Raw genomic sequence first — 23922 nt, 5'->3', positions numbered from 1 at the left:
GGTTAAAAAAAAAAAACCATTTGTTCCATCCATGACAACCCAAAATACATCAATGAATTCACTCAGTGAAGATAAATATGTTTAGGCTTTAATCTGGAGAACATATGCTATTGCAAAACTTAAATATGGCACTGCTCTTAGCCCTATTCCAGATATAAAAGAGGCACAGAGGACTGTAAGAGCTGAACATCGACCAATAGTAGTGGGCCCATCTGATAACCCATGAGCATTTATCTACGTGATTCCTCGTATAACAGAAGTAATATCATGCAGAGAACTTGCCTCACAGACTGCCCTTCAGCATTAGTGGGTGCCATGATCACTATTTTTAAAATTTGATTTTATTTGATATGAAAGAGTATAAGCAGAAAGGGAAAACTGTCAAGAGCATAAACTTGCCAAATTTAGCATAAAGCTAAAAAGCCCAAGGTTAGCTTTTCTTACTGCTCTATGCATCATATTCCCTAAAGGATACTTTCAATTCCATCCTGAATAATACTGTTTAAAAATATAGTTTTATTTAACACAAATGGATTTCATGATATTTTCAAATGAGCAAAAACATTATGAGAAAACAAACATAAGATTAAGTAATAAAAATAAGTCTTGTCAAGTTTCAATTGGTTCTATGCAATGAAGCTGTATTTATTAATGGACCTGGCATTAGATTAGTGATTTACACAATGATCCTATGTTCAGGTAATTTTAGCGATGTCAAACTTTCTTGTATGTAATAAATTTGGTCTTCTGAAATTGCAAGAAGATAGGTTTCTTTAGTCCACTTATCTGATTGTCTACAGCCAATCTCCTGACAAACTTAGATATGTCTCCTTTCTCCGCCAGACATGTCCTTTCCATGACCCCATACGTCTAGAAACTTGAGTGCCTTCTTTCAGGTATGTCTCATGAAGTTGATGTGGAGAACTCAAAATAATTAGTAGTTTTGTTAAAAACTGCTTCATATGAAATACAAAAGAAAGAAAATTATTTCCTTTTGGCTAATTTTAAAGAATAGATTTGTTTCTTGGAATTTTATTGGAGCCTGGAGAACTTCATATTGGAGTTATTTGATCAGTGTTATAGAATAGCTGACGAGGGCCAACAGCCCGAAACACCGTGTCTGCAAATTGAGATTCTGATTTGGCTTTTATCCTACGTCATATTGCACGATTCGTTAAAGGGTTGATTGTGACTTGTAGGATTGCTGCTTCTAATAGGTGGCGCTATAGAGTTCAAGTCCTCTTTTTCTCTGAAGAGGCAATTTGCATATTAAATTTCCCAGAGGAGCATTGCACGGCGAATAAGCCTCCTTACTTTGACATGCCAGAGCCTGTATGTCACTCTCCACAAGGAGAAACGTTACCCTAAGACTTCAGCCCAGAGCCTCGTATCTAGCCAAATCAGTTCTCATACTTTGCACTGACGAGGGCCAACAGCCCGAAACACCGTGTCTGCAAATTGAGATTCTGAGTTGGTTTTTATCTTTAGTCATATTGCACGATTCGTTAAAGGGTTGATTGTGACTTGTAGGATTGTTTCTTCCAATAGGTGGCACTATAGAATTCAAGTCCTCTTTTTCTATGAAGAGGCAATTTGCATTTAGAATAGATTAGCAGTATGTTATTTTATGTACAAGATCATATTAAGAGTGCTCACTAATAACTAGAGATGAGCGTTGTTCTACTCGAACTGTTCGCCAATCTCAAATTCGAGCTCTTTTGGGCGGTGTTCGAGCCGTTCGGCGAACACGAACGATTTGAGAAAAATTCGGCTGTTCGAGGTTATGTTCGATAACTGTTCGTGCACCAAAATCATAACTGGATTTTTTCGCAGTAATGATGAAAATTAATGTTAATACGCAGTTTGAGTGTACAGTGGGGCGGGGGGAGGGGCAGGGGATGGATCTCTGCAGGAATAATGAAGATCTCCATTTTTTTTTCTCTTTCCCGCATTTACAATGGGGAGGTGCAATCTGTCAGCCTATCAGCAGCGCACACACGGAGCGAAGTGATTTTTTTCACACAAACAAGGGCATGTGTCATTGGCAGTGTATGTCACATGTCCTTGCCCTATAAGACCAAGCCATTTTCTCCGTCACCACCATTTTCTCACTGCTGCAGCTGCGTGTTAGACGGCACCGCTGTTGCTGTGTGCGCTATACCTTGTTAATTTCAAGCCAATTTTCGCACAAATCCACAGATAGCTTGGGAGTAGGGAATAGTTGTGATTGCAGTCCTTTTAAGGACTAGGTTACAGCATTTCCTACGACTTTTATCAGGCAGGTCTGTGCTCTTAAATAGATAGATTGTGGGAGTAAAGACTAATTGTATTTGCAGTCCTTTTCAGGACTAGGTTACATCAGTTCCTATCAGTTTTTGCAGGCAGGTCTGTGCCAGTGCTGTGCAAGTTTTTTTTCACAGCATTTGGCTGAATCTAGCAAAGCTAATCCTTTTTGGCCTATTGCAGAGTGTGTTAGTCAGTGGAGTAGCCTATCTGTGTTGCAAGATATACCACGTGTGTATAGAATACCAATTTTTTTACTGCACCTCGTGAAGTAAAATCTTTTGGGCATAGCATCATTCTATTAGTCCATCTATACTGACCTCCATCAGGTTGCAAATTGAATATAATTTTTTTCTGCATCTAGCTCTGAAAAAATATTTGGGCTTCTAGCAGTGTGTGGGACTTGCTCTATTAGTCCATCTATACTGACCTCCATCAGGTTGCAAACTATATATAATTTTTTTCTGCATCTACCTCTGAAAAAATATTTGGCCTTCTAGCAGTGTGTGGGACTTTCTCTATTAGTCCATCTATACTGACCTCCATCAGGTTGCAAATTAAAAATAATTTTTTGTCTGCATCTAGCTCTGAAAAAATATTTGGCCTTCTAGCAGTGTGTGGGACTTTCTCTATTAGTCCATCTATACTGACCTCCATCAGGTTGCAAATTCAAAATAATTTTTTGTCTGCATCTAGCTCTGAAAAAATATTTGGCCTTCTAGCAGTGTGTGGGACTTTCTCTATTTGTCCATCTATACTGACCTCCATCAGGTTGCAAACTGAATATATTTTTTTTCTGCATCTACCTCTGAAAAAATATTGGGCTTCTATGTGTGTGTGGGACTTGTTCTATTAATCCATCTATACAGACCTCCATCAGGTTGCAAACTGAATATAATTTTTTTCTGCATCTACCTCTGAAAAAATATTTGGGCTTCTAGCTGTGTGTGGGACTTGTTCTATTAGTCCATCTATACTGTCCTCCATCAGGTTGCAAACTGAATATAATTTTTTTCTGCATCTAGCTCTGAAAAAATATTTGGCCTTCTAGCAGTGTGTGGGACTTTCTCTATTAGTCCATCTATACTGACCTCCATCAGGTTGCAAATTAAAAATAATTTTTATCTGCATCTAGCTCTGAAAAAATATTTGGCCTTCTAGCAGTGTGTGGGACTTTCTCTATTAGTCCATCTATACTGACCTCCATCAGGTTGCAAATTAAAAATAATTTTTATCTGCATCTAGCTCTGAAAAAATATTTGGCCTTCTAGCAGTGTGTGGGACTTTCTCTATTAGTCCATCTATACTGACCTCCATCAGGTTGCAAATTCAAAATAATTTTTATCTGCATCTACCTCTGAAAAAATATTTGGCCTTCTAGCAGTGTGTGGGACTTTCTCTATTAGTCCATCTATACTGACCTCCATCAGGTTGCAAACTGAATATATTTTTTTTCTGCATCTACCTCTGAAAAAATATTGGGCTTCTAGCTGTGTGTGGGACTTGTTCTATTAATCCATCTATACTGACCTCCATCAGGTTGCAAATTGAATATAATTTTTTTCTGCATCTAACCCAGCCAATAGTTTTGGCCTAATACCACAGTTTGGCCACTCAGCTCTGCTCGGTTCCCATCCATTGTTTTTTTGTGCAAACAACTCCAGAGTTGTGAATTAGTTAACCACCAAAATGAGTGGAAAAGGCCTGCTGCTGGTGGAAAGGGGAATAGGCGTGTTGGGAAGGGGAAAAAAGGTTGTGTCCGTGGGGTAGGTGTTAAAGCAACAGTAACATCTGCAGAAGAAAGACCATCTTCCAGCCAAACTAAAATGTCTACTTCTTTTAGCGGACAATGTGATAAGATCCCTTTCTTACGGCCACGCCAATCGCTACAAATTCCAGATGAGGCACAAAAACAGCAGGTGCTTCAACGGATATCAAGTGCTCCTTTAAGTGGGCTCTCCTCCACATCAACTTCAACATCACAAATACTCCAGTCCTCAAAGGTGTCACCCCAATCGCACTTGCTTCCTCACAGCTCCCAAATCTCCAGCTGCCCGTCTGAGTATGAGGTAGAACAGATGGTTGAGTCTGCAGAGCTGTTTACTCATACTATAGCCTGGGAATCAGAGGTCGACTCCAGCGCTTCTGTGAATCCAGACGAGGAAATGATCTGCACTGATGCCCAGAATCTTTATGAGTCGGATCCAGGACCAGACACAGAAGGTTCTGACCATAATGTAGACCCTCATTCCCAAACTGTAACTCCTGTTGGTGGAGACAATGAGGAAGACGATTATAAGACTCAAATACCTGATTGGAGCGACAACTTTAGTTTTTTGTCAGGGCAGGAACAGGTTGGCTCTGAGAACGACGGGTGTGATAACGCACAGGGTGATGATGATGAGGTTGGAGATCCCACTTACTGTCAATCCACAGTCAGCCAAGAGATGCGGTCAGCAGAGGAGGTGGAGGAAGATGCTAGTGACGACGAGGTCAGGTTGCGCCTTCCTGGACAGAGACGTAGTACTGGAAGCACGTCAACAACTGCATCCTCAAACACAACTCTGCCTCTCACCACAAGTCGTGGTGGCTCTTCAGGTCGCATGGGTGCTAAGCCTTGCATAGCCTGGGCATTTTTTCAGATCGATAAAGATGACCCAACTCGTGTTATCTGTAACATTTGTCAGCAAAAGCTAAGTAGAGGCCAAAAAATACATAGTTTGAGTACTTCATGCATGAACCGGCACATGGACATGAAGCATAAGTTGCAGTGGGAAGCTCAGTGTGCTACAATGCGGCCTAGCCGGCCGGGCCAACCACCGTCTGCCATATCTTGTGCATCCGTGGCCTCTTCATCCTCTGTGACTGGGGGGACAGCGTTCACACCTGTTTTGGGGCGCAGACCTGCCACCTCTTTACCCGCAACAGCCAGCGTGATTGGCAGGTCATCAATTTCTTTGGAGGTGGTAACACCAGCTGGTGTTGAGCGCAGTCCGACATCGATAGCACCACCTTTGGATCAAGGCAACCTAACATGTGCGCCTGCATCTTCCTCACAGACCGGCAGTTTGCCGGGGACACCCTTATCAACCCTGTCTAAGCACAATAGCCAGCCCTCGGTCCCTCAGATGTGGACAAGTAAAAGACCATTTCCTCCTAGCCATGAGAAAGCTAAGAGGTTGAATTTCACCATCTGCAAGCTCTTGGCTACAGAAATGCTGCCTTTCCGCCTGGTGGACACAGAGGATTTTCGAGACCTTATGTCCGTCGCAGTGCCCCAGTACCAGATGCCCAGTCGGCACTACTTCTCAAAGAAAGGTGTGCCTGCGCTCCACCAGCATGTCGCACACAACATCACCGCTTCTTTGAGAAACTCTGTGTGTGACAGGGTGCATTTCACCACAGACACTTGGACGAGTAGGCATGGACAGGGGCGTTACATGTCGCAGACTGGGCACTGGGTAACTATGGTGACAGCAGGACAAGTGGCTGCTGTCCAAGTCTTGCCGTCCCCACGAGTTGTGCGTCAATCCTCTTTATGTCAAAGTTCCTCCACTGCTTCTGCCTCCTCAACCTCCTCTCTGTCTTCCACCTGCACCCAAAGCCTGTCTGGTCATGCCACAAGCTTTCCAACTGCGCAGAAGGGATCCTGCACACCTCCTTACTATGCTGGCAGTAGGGCTCAACGTCATCAGGCGGTTTTTACTTTGAAATGTCTGGGAAATGTGAGTCACACAGCTGAGGAGTTGTGGTCAGCTCTGGAGAACCAATTTCATGAATGGTTGTCTCCACTGGACCTGAAACCAGGGAAGGCCGTGTGCGACAATGCTGCAAACCTGGGTGCGGCCCTTCGCAGGGTCAATGTCACACACGTGCCTTGTATGGCTCACGTGTTGAACCTGGTTGTCCAGCAATTTTTAGCCCACTATCCCAGACTAGATGGCCTTCTGCAGAGGGCACGATCGCTGTGTGCTCACTTCCTCCGTTCGCATCCCGCAGCTTAGCGACTTACATCTCTACAGAAGTCGTTGGGCCTGCCACTTCACTGGCTAAAATGCGATGTGCCTACACGGTGGAATTCAACTCTGCACATGTTGCAGCGACTGTGGCAGCACCGACAAGCCCTGGTGCAATACATTCTGACGTATAGCCTGGGCCAACGAGATCCAGAGGTGGGGCAAATCACGCTGGAGGAGTGGTCTCAGATCAGGGACCTATGCACCCTTCTGCACAGTTTTGAAATGGCGACGAAGATGTTTAGTGCTGACGATGCCATTATCAGCATGACTATTCCGGTGATTTACATGCTGGAGCACATGTTAAACAGAATTCGGAGTCAGGTGGTGGCCCAAGAGGAGGTGGAGGAAGTAGAGGAGGAGGAGTTGTATGCGGAAGGGCTAACATCTGCAAGGTCCAGACGGTCGGCAGCACCAAGGTGGCAGGCATGTGAGGGTGGGGGAGATGGTTTTACCAGGGCGCATGGTAGCAGCCAAACTAGTGAGGAAGGTGCAGGAGCCCAGGAAGAAGTGGAGGACGAACTGATGGAAGACTCATCAGATGAGGGAGACCTTGATCACATTTCTGTTGTGCGAGGTTGGGGGGAGAGGACAGAGGAAGGAAGCATGATTGTTACCTCGCCACCAACACAACAGGGACTTGGTGCTCCTGGATGCGCAACACACATGAGTGCCTTCTTGCTGCACTACCTGCAACATGACTCTCGAATTGTGAGAATTAGAAATAATCCTGACTACTGGGTTGCCACACTGTTAGATCCCCGGTACAAAAGTAAATTTGCAGAAATTATTCCTGCCATAGAAAGGGATGCACGCATGCAGGAGTATCAGCAGAGACTGTTGCAGAATCTTACATGTGCTTTTCCACAAAACACCAGTGGTGCACGTAGTGAATCTCACAGTTCCAACTTGCCAACCGTGGGACCGTCAAGTGTTCAGCACTCAAACCGTAACAGAACCACAGTATCTGCTGGTAACATCAATTTTGCGGAATCATTTCACCACTTTTTTAGCCCATCCTTTGCAAGGCCACAGGAGACAAGAAGTCTGACACATAGTCAACGCCTAGAGACGATGGTACAGGAGTATCTCCAAGTAAACATTGAAGCCATGACTGTGTCACTGGACCCTTGCTCTTTTTGGGCTTCCAATCTGGATAAATGGCCGGAGCTAGCCACTTATGCCTTGGAGATCTTGTCATGCCCCGCAGCCAGCGTTCTGTCTGAACGTGTGTTCAGCGCTGCTGGTGGTGTGCTGACAGATAAGCGCACGCGGCTCTCCACTGATAATGTAGACAGACTCACGTTCATAAAGATGAACAAATCATGGATCCGAAACGACTTTTCTACCCCTGTGTCATCCTGGGGAGAGTAAAAGCTTGATGATTGGTTAAAATCACCCTACCAACCATTTTAAGCTTTCAAATTACTAATCATGTTTATCTGTATCTTGGCTGGAAAATAATTTGGGCTTTGTAGCAGTGTGCAGCACTGATTCTATTAGGCCATCTATAATAAGCTCCACCAGATTTAAAATTACTAATCATGTTGATCTGTATCTTGACTGGAAAATATTTTGGGCTTTGTAGCAGTGTGCAGCACTGATCCTATTAGGCCATCTATACTAAGCTCCACCAGATTTAAAATTACTAATAATTTTTAGCTGCATCTAGCCCGGAAAATAATTTTGGGGCTCCGAGATGCGCAAGACACATAAGTGCCTTCTTGCTGCACTACCTGCAACATGACCCTCATATTGTCAGAATTCGAAGTAATCATGACTACTGGGTTGCCACACTCTTAGATCCCCCAAACTCTTCGATCAACCTTTTCATTTTAATAAAGACCAAAAAAATGGTCATTTTTGAAATTATAAGCATTCGCAGGTTATTAGAAACTGAAATCAAACAGTTTTCAACTCAAAACTTTATTCTAGGTGATGTTACATTTTCACATAGGACCCCTTGTTCGAAAGGAGCTTCTGAACTCTCTTGTCCATTGAATTTGTCAGGTTTTGGATGGTTTCTGCTTCAATTGTTTTGCATGAGGACAGAATACCCTCCCAGAGCTGTTGCTTAGATGTGAACTGCCTCCCGCCATCATAGACACTCCTTTTGATGATGCTCCAGAGGTTCTGAATGGGGTAGAGGTCAGGGGAGCATGGGGGTCACACCATAAGTTTGTCCCCTTTTATGCCCATATCAGCCAGAGATGCAGATGTTTTATGTGCAGCATGAGATGGTGCATTATCATGCAAAAAAATGATCTTGCTGTGAAATACACGGTTCTTCTTCTTGAACCATGGCAGGGAGTGCTGTTTGAGAAAATCCACATACATTATGGAGTTCATCTTTAGCGCCTTCAGGGATCCTAAAGGGGCCGACAATCTCTCTCCCCATGATTCCAGCCCAAAACATTACTCCACCTCCTCCTTGTTGGCGCTGTAGCCGTGTTTGCGTGGGGTGTCCATCAACCAGCCATCCTCCACTCCATCCATCTGGACCATCGAGCGCTGCACGGCACTCATCCGTGAACAAAACAGTTTTGAAATCAGTCTTCATGTAATGTTTGGCCCACTGGAGCCGTTTCTGCTTGTGTGAAGTGGATAGAGGAGGTCGACAGGATGGCGTATGCACAGCTGCAAACCTCTGAAGGACCCTGCATCTTGTTGTTCGGGGGACGTTGGAGGCACCAGCAGCTTCAAAAACTTGTCTGCTGCTATGACAAGGTTTTTTTGCCGCTGCTCTTTTAACCTGACGTAATTGCCTGTAGGAAAGAGTCCTCAATTTGCCCTTATCAGCACGCACACGTGTGTACTGTGAATCAGCTACATACTTCTTGATTGCCAAGACACTTCATCCTGATCATCGCACAATGTTGATTGCAGTCATGCCTTGACCTAAACACTCCACAATTTGTTGCTTCTCAGCAGCCGACACATCCTTTTTCTTTCCCATTTTGGCAGAAAATGTAGGCTGCTTAATAATGTGAGACAGCCTTCTTAAGTAGTCTTGCCTTTCATTGGACACACCTGCCAAACTATTTAGCACTGGTGTCTGCAATTGCTTACAGTGATATAAAGAGCCCTGACACACATCACCATCAATGAGTTTAACTGACAAACAAACAAATTCTTCCCTTATCACTCCTAAACACTTTTTGCATAATAATTTGGAACACAGTGTACATGTGCTTTTCCACAAAACACCAGTGGTTCACGTAGTGAATCTTACAGTTCTAACTCTTGCCAACCGTGGTCTGTATGGAGTTGTTCAATAAAGGGCCCAAAATTAAGATAACATAGATGGGAGAGGTCTCTATGAATAGGAATTCCTAAGTATTTGATACCCTGTGAGGGCCAGGCAAAGGGAAAGTTGGACTGGATGGAATCCTATATGGATTTGGGGAGGGAGACATCGAGGGCCTCAGACTTCGCTGCATTGATTTTAAAATTTGACCATGTAACAAAGTGATCTATTTCAGCCATAACAGCATGGATGGATATATGTGATTGAGTGATATATACTAGGACATCATCAGCAAATAGAGAGCACTTGTACTCGGTGCCTCCCACCTCAATCCACCTAATATTGGGGTTATGGCGAATTGATGAGAGCAGGTGCTCCGTCACTAGGATGTATAAGAGAGGGGACAGAGGACATCCCTGCCTTGTCCCATTGGTGATTGTGAAAGGTGATGAAAATGTTCTGATGCACCCCCTGGGCCTTGGGACACCCGGAGCCGGACCCTTTTTGGTGGATGCTGGTGTTTGTAGTCTTCATGGCGGCGACCCGGTTCTGTGGCTCAGGGTAGTCAAACCAGTGGCGGAACTATTTATGTGGTTTTGATGTTTAAATGTCCAACTACGCCACCCGTGGATTGCGGTCAGAGTGAACCGCCGCTGCAGGGCAGACCGCTGAGGCTGGTGTTGTGGGTGCAGCAGAGCGTAGCATAACTCCCCACGGGAGGAGTATAGCCTCAGTGTGTATGCGGAGGATGGGGGTGATGGTGCAGGGCAGCAGCAGTAACGACACGGAGTCAGTGATGTAGTCCAGGGCCTTTACTCACAGTTCTTATTATCCAGACCACGTCTGCAGGTAACGGCTGCCCACGTCGTACTGTGCTCACCAGGTGAGGGGCTCAGACAACTCCCAGATAACTTTGGAGCGCTTCACAGGACCCCCTTTGTGTGTCCTTTGTCTGGCCTTTCTTACCAACCCTTCTGTCCGGCTGCCTCGGGCCTCCTCTTGGTAAACTTGGCGCCAGTTTCTCTGACCCTATGTGCTGCCCTCCTAGCGGGTGTAGCGAGGGGCTGCGCCACATAAAATGTCACAGCCTCCAGTTTCTAGCTGAGGGTCGTTTCCTGCCTCCACTAGTTTCGGGGACCGGTCTCCCCCTTTGGCCTGACCCCTCCACGCAGGTGGATTCGGGCGTGCGGTGGCAACTCACCCGTCCGCACCCCTGGGATCCCTTCGTTCCTCGTTCCTGGAGCCTTCTCCGCTCCTCTTCCTTCCTTCTCCCTCTTCCAGGCCTGGGCCTCTGTTACTAGGCCCGCCTCCGGAGCAGAGCTCATGCAGAGACCCTGCTCCCTGCCACTTCTGCTCAGACTTCTCTGCACTGAACTAAGATGGTGCCCACCTTTTATACTCCCTTCTCAATGCACCCAGGAACTGCTTCCTCCCTGCTCCTGCACTACAGGGTTCCCCTTCCTCAGTGTTCCCTCCCCCCACTCCAGCCAGGGACAGGGACTGTCGTGCCCATCTCAGGGGCATATTGGTCGCCCTGCCCCACGGCAATGTGGTGTAATGCATGCAGGTGTCGGGTCCTGATCCACACTCCATCCTTACCTGAGAGTGAGATATCACACCTCTGGGTGAGGTGCAATACCTCTGTAGCAACCGAGCCCTCAGGGTAATACAGTTCCATTTATCTTCAGCCTAGGTGACGTATTGTGATACAGGGCTGTGATTTTGGCTATAAAAGGGTCCCCTAGACCCCTACCCCAAGCTTTTTAAAAGAATCATATATGGCGTGCCAGGAGACTCTATGGAATGCTTTCTCAGCATCCAACGAGAGTATCTAATTACAAATTTTTAACTGCATCTAGCCCAGGAAATACTTTGTGCCTAGTAGCAGTGTCTGCTAGTCAGCGGATTATCCCGGCTGTTAAGCAAGCTACACCACCTGTAGTTTGGACACTTAATTTTTTCAAAGGAAATGCTTCGGGACCACGGGATACTCAGTGAAGAGCATCAGGAGGCACCCCAAGGCATAGGGGCTGGGACTGGCAGTAGGATGCCTTGCGGTGGACAGCCGAGCTCGATCCTTATAAAAGCATTTTAACTGCAGCAGCTTTAGTGGACGCTACTGGAGCTGGAATTACGCGGCTGCTGGCATGAGACTTGCCCTCCAATAGATCCTTGTAAATGGATTTAAAGTGTATTCATTCAAATTAGAGAGACAATTTAAATTAAAAAGCTTAGAGCTGCCTCCACCACAGGGGGGCTCGCTCGACCCACCAGCGGACAGGCACCAGTATTGGGAGAGGGGGGCTGGCCGTCAGGGTTCACCGCGGCTCTGGCACAAACCCGGCGACACGGAGGTGGCACGGGCAGGAGCAGACTGAACGTGTCGGCTTCTCACTTTTTGGATTTTAGAAGGGCATGACATGCCTATATCTGTGTCTCCCCCTCCTTTTACTCCTCCACCTCTTTTCTTTTCGCATGACTATATGTACTTGTCACTTTTCCATGTGTTAGTTGTGTCTTCTGAGCAGTTTGTCAGCTTTTGGACACCTTTAAAGGTGTTTTCTATGTGTTTCTATGTGTTTTTGTTTGCCTGCCATTGGTTTTAACGGTGTTCGACGAACAGTTCGACGAACACACGGGTGTTCGACGAACCGAACCGAACTCGAACACTACGGGGGTGGCTCAACACTACTAATAACCAAAAAATGAACAGTTAATGACTTATGTAATCACAAATCTGCGTTATCGCTAACAGGAGTTAGAAAAATATATCTTTGTACCATATTAGCCAGTAGATAGAAAAATATTAAAATTTATGAGTCCTCGGTGGTTTATACTTTTTAATGGCTAAATTACCATTCCAGGTACTGGTCTAAGTTATTTTTCCATTCCTGTTTCAAGTCTGTTAACACTCCAGCTTATGTTAGAAAACTATAAAAATTTGAGATTCCTTAGTGGTTGATACCTTTTAATGGCTAAATTATCCATTAAAAGGTATCAACCAGCAGGAGCTGGAGTGTTATCAGACTATAAAAAAGGAATGGAAAAATAACTTAGACCAAGACCATGAATACTAGTGTGCAATCAGTGGTGTCACTTTAATATCCTGGGCCTCCATGCAACTCTCAAACAACGTTCCCAAATATCTCATGTCTTTCATAGTTTTGGTCTTCTAATATGGACCAAAGGAATCTTCCCTCTTCCCCAGGGCTGTATTTGGGTTTTCGGGATAGTCTAGGCACTTTAAGTGGTCATGAATGATCCTTACTTGTAAGTCAGACTAGAAGAGCCTACAACTCTCTAGATAAACTAATGTGTATGTGGCCTTAGCTACTAATTTTGTTCAAAACCGCCAATATATATGGTTTGTCCAACAATCTAATGTGTATGGGGACCCATGACAAATGATTTACTGCGGATAAAAGGATCCAGCATATCAGATTTTGACCAAATCCTTTTGTCAAAATCTAATGTCATACAGAACAGAAGAACGTGTGGCAGAGCAGCGTTTCTGTGTATGGGAGAGTTAGGCAAGATAGTTACTGGCTGAATGATTGGCTGAAGCATCGTTCGGCTGACACTTAAATAAAAGTGTATGGAGGACTTTAGTCAAGCACTTGTTTTCTGACATATATGGCTTCGTTCAGACTGCTGTATTTTTAGTGTTTCTGTTATCTATCTGAAATATACCGCACACTGACTATAATGATCTATTTTAAAGTCTAACAAACTAAGGATTACTATATCTATATTACTATAGGATCAGAACCACCATCAGTACAAATATTCTTCACCAGAACCACCATCAGTACAGGAATACATCACCAAAGGGAACATCAATGCAGGAATGCATTACCAGAGCCATCATTAGTACTTGAATTTGTCTCCAAAACCATCATCAATGCAGAAGCACACCATCAGAACCATTAACAGTACATGATTACATCACTAGCACTATCATTAGTACATGAATACTTCGCTAGAACTGTAAGGGAAATATTAATGTCAGGAAAATGTTCTTCCATATTTGCCTGACATAGATATTCACCCCCTCCCTTATTCATCTTTTGAGAGCTGTCTCCATGAAAATTTACAGTATCTTCCTGCAAATTATCACCCACAGCCAAAAGGCCTTACAAACAAATGCCAGCCAAGCGGTGTCACCAAACTTAAGATGCCAGCCTCTTGTCCCTGGCACATGCAGGGGGTAATTACTGGCAGGATTGCACTAATTTGCTTGTAACTGGGAAAGTTGCTATCCCGAGCTTAACAAAGAAATTTCCAGGCAATCCAACTGCGAAACGAAATAAGAAATATTGTAAGTTCCATGCCTCTGACAATAATATGACCCATATTTCTAGTGACGAGGAATGCATACATAGTTTTTCATTGTTGCAAGCCAAATCAGAGAGCTGTAGTGCAAAAACACCAAAATAGCAGACTGCAGCTATGCAATGTGTGGTCTCTAACTGAAGATAAAATCATAACGGAAAAAATTGCGTCATTTGCACGCTTCTGCGATCAACGAGTGATGAGTTATCGCAGAAGTTAGCATTTTTAATAATAATGCACAGGCTAGAGACCGGCACACATGATGTCACCACAGGGGGTGTGTGGTCAGATCTCCCCTTAGGTATAAGAGAACCCTTGGACAGTACAGACTCACTCATTGCCAGGGGGGAATAAGAATTATAAGCAACGGGTCCTGTTCGATAACAGCATAATCAACTATGGAGCCCCTCCTCCACCCATACTGAGTCGTCGCAGTGAACTTTATAGTGTAAGTTTCACATTTTTATCCTGTTTATTTTATGTAACTGCTTATGTAATTTTAATGTCTCCATGTATACATTTTTCTTAAACACTGCCTCCCTTTTGGATTAAATATAAAATTGTATTATACTCCAAACTCGGCCGGTAGTGGCAGAGAATAATAATAATTGGGCAATCATGAAGCTGACAGTGACCGTACCGAAGGTGTAAACACAGATTCCATGCTTTGAAATCCAGAGGTGTGTCGCCCATGCGCTCACTGGTCGCTTACCGATACCTACACAGCGAGTAGTCTGGATCGCGTGCTTGCGACTCTGGACTAAATACGGACAGTGTGACGGCAACGGCGAGATATCTCCCCGGTGTTGTCTCGCCTGTGTGGTGATTCCCTGACAAGAACCATCATAAGTACATAGAAAAATCACCAGAATCATCATTATAATTGTACATTAATGCATCAGCAGAACTACCACCAGTATATAAGAATTATTCACCAGAACCACCATCCGTACAGGAATACATTACCAGAATGACCATCAGTGCAGAAAAACATCACCAGATCCATGATCAACACATGAATACATCACCAAAACCATCATCACAGCAGGAATACAACACTAGAACCATTAACAGTACATGAATACATCACAAGCATCATCATCACTACATGAATACCTCACCAGAACATAGATACTGTAACGGGTCTGGGAGGCGGAACCTCTGAGCAACTATACAAGGGGGCGGTCCTTGTAAGGAAGCGGGTGGCTCCCAGGGAAGACGGGCAGGTAGTCACGGCAAGTGACAGGGACAGTCTCTGGGTAGAAAGGCAGGTAGTCACCGCAAGTGACAGGGACAGTCTCTGGGTAGAAGGGCAGGTAGTCACGGCAAGTGACAGGGACAGTCTCTGAGTAGAAGGACGGGTACTCACGGCAAGTGACAGGGACAGTCTCTGGGTAGAAGGACGGGTACTCACGGCAAGTGACAGGGACAGTCTCTGGGAAGAAGGACAGCAGGCAGGTGGCTGGTGAGCGCTCCCAGGTGAGCGGGCGAGAGTCTTTGGACAGGCAGGTGGTCATGGCAAGTGACGGCAGAGCCTCCAGGTAGGCTAGCAGGCAGGAAGCAGGTGAGCGCTCCCAGGTGAGCGGGCAAGAGTCTCTGGACGGGCAGGTGGTCACGGCAAGTGACGGCGGAGCCTCCAGGTAGGCTAGCAGGCAGGTGGCAGATGAGCTCTCCCAGGTGAGCGGGCAGGCTGGTCCATAGACAGACTGACAGGTGTCGGAAGGCAGACCGTCAGACCGCAGGCTTGCAAGCAGGTAAACGGATATCAGGCAGGTATCAAGCAGGAATCTGGCAGGTGACTTGCAAGTAACAGGCAGGAATCTGGCAGGTGACTGGCATGTAACTGGTAACGGGACCTGAGGGCTGAAGCAGAGTGAAGGCTTTGCAACAACATTGCTCGGGCACCTCCATTTTGGAGGAGGTGCCTTATATATGGTGAGGTCCTCCGGCCATTGGCCGGGGACTCCTTAGGACAGCGCGCGCGGCCCCTTTAAGAGAGGGGGAGCGCGCGCGCGCGCGCCCTAAGCACAGTGGCCGGGAAGCAGCGCGCGCTGCCAGCAGAGCGGGAGGAGGACGCTGGGCACGGAGTGGAGAGGTGAGGGGAACAGCGTCCCTGCCTAGCAGGAGGCAGGGACGCCGACGCTACAGTACCCCCCCCTTTAGGCCCCCCCTTTTTTTGGCCAGACAGAAATTTATCAAGGATGAGAGGGGCATGGATGTTCTCCCGGGGCTCCCACGTTCTCTCCTCAGGACCAAACCCCTTCCAATCTACCAGAAAAAAGGTTTTTCCTCTTACCCTTTTGGTGGCCAGAATGTTCTCTACCTCAAACTCGTTTTCAGCGGAAACCGGAGCAGGAGGCGTACCTGTAGACTTGGAAAAAGAGTTAAGTACCACGGGTTTGAGGAGAGATACATGGAAGGAGTTAGGGATCCGCAAGTTGGCCGGGAGTTTCAATTTATAGGCCACTGGGTTGATTTGTTTGATAAGTTCTAGTGGGCCGATGAACCGAGGCCCTAACTTGTAGGAAGGAATCTTGAGCCGGACATACTTGGACGAGAGCCAGACTTTATCTCCAGGACGGAATTGTGGAGGATCCAGGCGTTTTTTGTCAGCGTGTTTTTTCATCCACTCGGACGACTGAAGGAGTGCGGATCGGGTACTCTCCCAAATGGAGGAAAATTTGCTAACGAGAGATTCCGCAGCCGGATTGTCCACCGAGGTGGAGACGGGAAATGGGATCCGAGGATGCTGACCGAAGACTACAAAAAACGGGGATTTGGAGGAAGATTCGCTCTCGTGATTATTGTAAGAGAATTCGGCCCATGGCAGGAGATCCACCCAGTCTGAATGGTGGGCATTAACGAAGTGCCGGAGGTAACTGGTCAGGATCTGATTCATCCGCTCCACTTGACCATTGGACTGTGGGTGGTATGCGGAGGAGAAGTCCAAGGTGACGTCTAGCAGCTTACATGTGGCTCTCCAGAAGCGTGAGGTGAACTGAACCCCACGATCCGACATGATGTGGAGGGGCAGGCCATGGAGACGGAAGATGTGGCGGATAAAGTCTTTAGCCAGCTCGGGTGCAGACGGGAGGCCTGGCAGGGGAATGAAATGAGCCATTTTGGAAAAGCGGTCAGCGACCACCCAAATGACCGTACAACCGGCAGAGACAGGGAGATCTGTTATGAAGTCCATAGCTATATGCTGCCAGGGGGCAGCAGGTACTGGAGGAGGAAGGAGGCGACCGGCTGGCAGGTGTCTCGGAACCTTGTTGCGGGCGCAGGACACACAGGCAGAAACAAAGTCTATTACGTCCTTGTGCAGGGTAGGCCACCAGTAGTGCCGGGTGATAAGCTGGAGGGTCTTTTTCTGACCGGCATGGCCAGCAAGCTTAGACTAGTGACCCCAGTGTAGGATCTTCTCCCGATCAGGTACCGTTACGAACGTCTTACCGGGAGGGAGACGATTTAGACTCACGGGGGCCACCTGCATTACTCTGGCGGGATCGATGATGTGTTTAGGTTCCTCCTCAAGATCAGACACCAGGAAGGATCGGGACAAGGCGTCAGCTTTGATGTTTTTGTCAGCCGGGCGAAAATGAAGAACAAAATCAAAGCGAGCAAAAAACAAGGACCACCGGGCTTGGCGCGGGTTAAGTCTCTGGGCACTCTGGAGGTAAGCCAAGTTCTTGTGGTCCGTGTAAATTTTTACCGGGTGAAGAGCCCCCTCGAGCAGGTAACGCCACTCCTCCAATGCCAGCTTAATGGCCAATAACTCTCGGTCTCCTATAGAATAGTTGTGCTCGGAAGAGGAGAAGAGTTTGGAGAAGAAGCCGCAAGTTACCATTCTCCCGGAAGACGATTTTTGGGTAAGTACCGCTCCGGCTCCAGAGGAGGAGGCGTCAACTTCCAGGAAGAATTGCTTGTTGCCGTCCGGGCGATGCAGCACCGGGGCGGAAGAGAAAACCTGTTTTAAGGAAAGAAAGGCTTCCTCAGCTTCGGGCTGCCATTCTCTGGGATTAGTGCCCTTACGGGTGAGCGCAGAGATTGGAGCAGTCCGGGAAGAGAAGCGCGGTATGAAGAGGCGGTAGTAGTTGGCGAAGCCCAGGAACCGCTGAATAGCCTTCAACCCCTCTGGTCGAGGCCACTTCTCGATGGCAGACCGTTTCTCAGGATCCATTCGTAGGCCGGTCTGCGAAATTATGTAGCCCAAAAACGGAAGCGAGGTCTGCTCAAAGAGGCACTTCTCATATTTAGCGTAGAGGTGGTTCTGCCTGAGCCTGAGCAGAACCTGACGAACACCCCTCCGGTGTGTGGGGAGATCCGGAGAGAAGACCAAGATGTCGTCCAGGTACACCACTACGCAGGAGTAGAGAAGGTCCCGGAAGATGTCATTGACCAACTCTTGAAAGACGGCGGGAGCGTTACAGAGACCGAAGGGCATTACCAGGTATTCATAGTGGCCGTCCCGGGTGTTGAATGCAGTCTTCCATTCATCCCCCTGACGGATACGGACCAGGTTATACGCCCCACGGAGGTCCAGCTTGGTGAAGATTCTAGCCCCTCTCAGACGGTCAAATAATTCCGGAATGAGCGGAAGGGGGTATTTATTCTTCACCGTGATCTGGTTAAGGCCTCTATAGTCTATACAGGGACAGAGTGAGCCATCCTTCTTTTTGACGAAGAAGAAGCCTGCTCCCGCCGGGGAAGTAGATTTCCGGATGAATCCCCGGGCCAGATTCTCCTCATTATATTCTGACATGGATCGGGTCACAGCACTAAGGGTAAATGCGCCCACGGGGAGGAGTAGCGCCGGGCATCAGGTCGATTGGGCAGTCGTATGGTGTATGAGGGGGTAATGTCTCTGCCTCCTTTTTATTAAAGACATCCGCATACGACCAATAAGGAGCCTGAAGACCAGGTAGATTGGCTGGAGTAGGAGAAGGACGGACAGGATGGACGGGAACTAAACAAGTCTTATGGCAGTCCTGTCCCCAGCGAAGGACTTCTCCGGTCTGCCAATCAAGCACGGGTGCATGTCTCTGAAGCCAAGGTAGGCCTAGTAAGAGGGCGTGAGAGAGTCCAGGCAGAACATGAAAGAAGATGCTCTCAGAGTGCAGCATTCCCACCTGCAGGGTTATGGATTCGGTGATGAGTTGGATGGGATGTGGTAAGAGGCCCCCATCCACGGCAGCGACAGATAAGGGTACAGCTAGAGGTTTGGTGGGAACGCGGTATTTCTCTACCAGAGACTGAGAAATGAGATTTCCGGCAGCTCCAGAGTCAAGTTGGGCTAGTTCAAAATAACGGTTCTCCCCGCAGATGATAGAGACCGACAGCAACAGAGATGGAGAGGGTTTACTTTTGTCTAGGGCGACCTCTCTGAGCGATCCTAGACACAGGCGTTTCCCGACCTCTCCGGGTAGGAACGGATCCGGTGCTCCTTACTGCCACAGTAGAAGCAGCTCCCCTCGGCACGGCGTAACTCTTGACGGGTTTTGACCATCTTGGTCTGGTCGACCTGCATAGGCTCGGGTGAGTGCGCCTGGGGAGTAGCGGGAGAAGTGACAGGTTTCTGAAAGGTAGAGGTTAGACGTGGAAATCTCCTCTCACGGGTGACCTCTTTGGCGCGTTCCTGGAACCGGATGTCAATCCGGGTGGCAAGAGTTATTAAGTCGTCGAGAGTGGTAGGTATGTCCCGACCGGCGAGTTCATCTTTAATACGGCCGGACAGACCCTCCCAAAAGACAGACACCAGGGCGTCGTTATCCCAGGCCAGCTCCGAAGCAAGGGTACCGTATGGCATATTGGCCCATGGTGAGATTTCCTTGATGGAGGCGTAGCAGAGATGATGCGAATGAGGTCTTCCGTCCGGGTTCGTCGAAGACTTTCCGGAAAGCCGTGAGAAAGGCTGGCAGGTTGGACACCAGGGGGTCTCCTCTCTCCCATAGAGGATTTAGCCAAGCTAGTGCCTCCCCCGTGAGATGGGACATGATGAAGGCTACTTTGGCCCGGTCGGAGATAAACTGGTGGGACAGGAGTTCAAAGTGCAGGGTGCACTGGTTTATGAAGCCCCGAGCTTGAGCGGGGTCGCCTCCGAAGCGTGGAGGTGCAGAAAGTCGGGGTCCGGGGCAGGATGCCATGGTATTGGTGGGCAGCGGCGCTGCCGGGCTGCGAGTCATGACACTAGCGGTGGTTGCTGTCAGAGTGTCCAGGCGAGAGTTGACAGCGACCTCACCAGCGATGTCGCTATGTGTGACACTTTGCAGAGATCAGGCCCCTGCTGTGAGGTCGCTGATCGCTGCAAAGTGTCCTGGACCATTTTTTGGTCGTTGCCCTCCCGCTGGTCAGCACACATCGCTGTGTGTGACCAGCGGGAGCAGCGATCAGGCTGGTAACCATGATAAACATCGGGTTACTAGGGGCACACGCGTACCTAGTAACCCGTTGTTTATCATGCAGGCTAGGACCTCCAAGATGGCGGTTTCAGAAATACTGCCGGTGCCACGAGCGTCACTACAAAAACAGCAGGAGCTTAGGGAGATAAATAAGTGGCTTAGAAATTGGTGCAGGAAGGAAGGGTTTGGGTTCATGGAGAACTGGGCTGACTTCTCTGTCAGCTACAGGCTCTATGGTAGGGACAGGCTGCACCTTAATGGGGAGGGTGCAGCTATGCTTGGGGAAAAATGGTCAGATGGATGGAGGAGCTTTTAAACTAGGATTTGGGGGAGGGAGGATAGTTGTGCAATAAGGAGGTAGATATAGTAGAGAGAGAAAGTGAGACAGTAGGTGTTAATGAGGATCTGGCGGGGGGCTGGGATATGCAAGGAAAGTAGGGAGGGGGGTAGGAGTAATAAATCTGCTAATAGTATTAAATGTCTGCTGTCAACTGCAAGAAGTCTTGCAAACAAAATGAATGAACTGGAGACTAGAGATGAGCGTTGTTCTACTCGAACTGTTCGCCAATCTCAAATTCGAGCTGTTTTGGGCGGTGTTCGAGCCGGTCGGCGAACACGAACAATTTGAGAAAAATTCGGCTGTTCGAGGTTATGTTCGATAACTGTTCGTGCACCAAAATCATAACTGGATTTTTTCTCAGTAATGATGAAAATTAATGTTAATACGCAGTTTGAGTGTACAGCGGGGCGGGGGGAGGGGCAGGGGATGGATCTCTGCAGGAACAATGAAGATCTCCATTTTTTTTTCTCTTTCCCGCATTTGCAGTGGGGAGGTGCAATCTGTCAGCCTATCAGCAGCGCACACACGGAGCGAAGTGCTTTTTTTCACACAAGCAAGGGCATGTGTCATTGGCAGTGTATGTCACATGTCCTTGCCCTATAAGACCAAGCCATTTTCCCCGTCGCCACCATTTTCTCACTGCTGCAGCTGCGTGTTAGACGGCACCGCTGTTGCTGTGTGCGCTATACCTTGTTAATTTCAAGCCAATTTTCGCACAAATATACAGATAGCTTGGGAGTAGGGAATAGTTGTGATTGCAGTCCTTTTAAGGACTAGGTTACAGCATTTCCTACGACTTTTATCAGGCAGGTCTGTGCTCTTAAATAGATAGATTGTGGGAGTAAAGACTAATTGTAATTGGAGTCCTTTTCAGGACTAGGTTACATCAGTTCCTATCAGTTTTTGCCAGGCAGGTCTGTGCCAGTGCTGTGCAAGTTTTTTTCACAGCATTTGGCTGAATCTAGCAAAGCTAATCCTTTTTGGCCTATTGCAGAGTGTGTTAGTCAGTGGAGTAGCCTATCTGTGTTGCAAGATATACCACCTGTGTATAGAATACCAATTTTTTTACTGCACCTAGTGAAGTAAAATCTTTTGGGCATAGCATCATTCTATTAGTCCATCTATACTGACCTCCATCAGGTTGCAAACTGAATATAATTTTTTTCTGCATCTAGCTCTGAAAAAATATTTGGGCTTCTAGCAGTGTGTGGGACTTGGTCTATTAGTCCATCTATACTGACCTCCATCAGGTTGCAAATTAAAAATAATTTTTTTCTGCATCTAGCTCTGAAAAAATATTTGGGCTTCTAGCAGTGTGTGGGACTTGGTCTATTAGTCCATCTATACTGACCTCCATCAGGTTGCAAATTAAAAATAATTTTTTTCTTCATTTATCTCTGAAAAAATATTTGGGCTTCTAGCAGCGTGTGGGACTTGTTCTATTAGTCCATCTATACTGACCTCCATCAGGTTGCAAATTAAAAATAATTTTTTTCTGCATCTAGCTCTGAAAAAATATTTGGGCTTCTAGCAGTGTGTGGGACTTGGGCTATTAGTCCATCTATACTGACCTCCATCAGGTTGCAAATTAAAAATAATTTTTTTCTGCATCTAGCTCTGAAAAAATATTTGGGCTTCTAGCAGTGTGTGGGACTTGGTCTATTAGTCCATCTATACTGACCTCCATCAGGTTGCAAATTGAATAAAAAAAATTTCTGCATCTAGCTCTGAAAAAATATTTGGGCTTCTAGCGGTGTGTGGGACTTGGTCTATTAGTCCATCTATACTGACCTCCATCAGGTTGCAAATTAAAAATAATTTTTTTCTGCATCTAGCTCTGAAAAAATATTTGGGCTTCTAGCAGTGTGTGGGACTTGGTCTATTAGTCCATCTATACTGACCTCCATCAGGTTGCAAATTAAAAATAATTTTTTTCTGCATCTAGCTCTGAAAAAATATTTGGGCTTCTAGCAGTGTGTGGGACTTGGTCTATTAGTCCATCTATACTGACCTCCATCAGGTTGCAAATTGAATAAAAAAATTTTCTGCATCTAGCTCTGAAAAAATATTTGGGCTTCTAGCGGTGTGTGGGACTTGGTCTATTAGTCCATCTATACTGACCTCCATCAGGTTGCAAATTAAAAATAATTTTTTTCTGCATCTAACCCAGCCAATAGTTTTGGCCTAATACCACAGTTTGGCCACTCAGCTCTGCTCGGTTACCATCCATTGTTTTTTTGTGCAAACAACTCCAGAGTTGTGAATTAGTTAACCCCCAAAATGAGTGGAAAAAGGCCTGCTGCTGGTGGAAAGGGGAATAGGCGTGTTGGGAAGGGGAAAAAAGGTTGTGTCCGTGGGGTAGGTGCAGAAGAAAGACCATCTTCCAGCCAAACTAAAATGTCTACTTCTTTTAGCGGACAATGTGATAAGATCCCTTTCTTACGGCCACGCCAATCGCTACAAATTCCAGATGAGGCACAAAAACAGCAGGTGCTTCAACGGATATCAAGTGCTCCTTTAAGTGGGCTCTCCTCCACATCAACTTCAACATCACAAATACTCCAGTCCTCAAAGGTGTCACCCAAATCGCACTTGCTTCCTCACAGCTCCCAAATCTCCAGCTGCCCGTCTGAGTATGAGGTAGAACAGATGGTTGAGTCTGCAGAGCTGTTTACTCATACTATAGCCTGGGAATCAGAGGTCGACTCCAGCGCTTCTGTGAATCCAGACGAGGAAATGATCTGCACTGATGCCCAGAATCTTTATGAGTCGGATCCAGGACCAGACGCAGAAGGTTCTGACCATAATGTAGACCCTCATTCCCAAACTGTAACTCCTGTTGGTGGAGACAATGAGGAAGACGATGATAAGACTCAAATACCTGATTGGAGCGACAACTTTAGTTTTTTGTCAGGGCAGGAACAGGTTGGCTCTGAGGACGACGGGTGTGACAACGCACAGGGTGATGATGATGAGATCGGAGATCCCACTTACTGTCAACCCACAGTCAGCCAAGAGATGAGGTCAGCAGAGGAGGTGGAGGAAGATGCTAGTGACGACGAGGTCAGGTTGCGCCTTCCTGGACAGAGACGTAGTACTGGAAGCACGTCAACAACTGCATCCTCAAACACAACTCTGCCTCTCACCACAAGTCGTGGTGGCTCTTCAGGTCGCATGGGTGCTAAGCCTTGCATAGCCTGGGCATTTTTTCAGATCGATAAAGATGACCCAACTCGTGTTATCTGTAACATTTGTCAGCAAAAGCTAAGTAGAGGCCAAAAAATACATAGTTTGAGTACTTCATGC

Source organism: Phyllobates terribilis, unplaced genomic scaffold, assembly GCF_046119375.1.
Source record: "Phyllobates terribilis strain yellow unplaced genomic scaffold, ASM4611937v1 Scaffold_1__5_contigs__length_1240528914, whole genome shotgun sequence".
In the NCBI taxonomy this organism is placed as follows: Eukaryota; Metazoa; Chordata; class Amphibia; order Anura; family Dendrobatidae; genus Phyllobates; species Phyllobates terribilis.
This window is presented reverse-complemented; position numbering follows the sequence as displayed.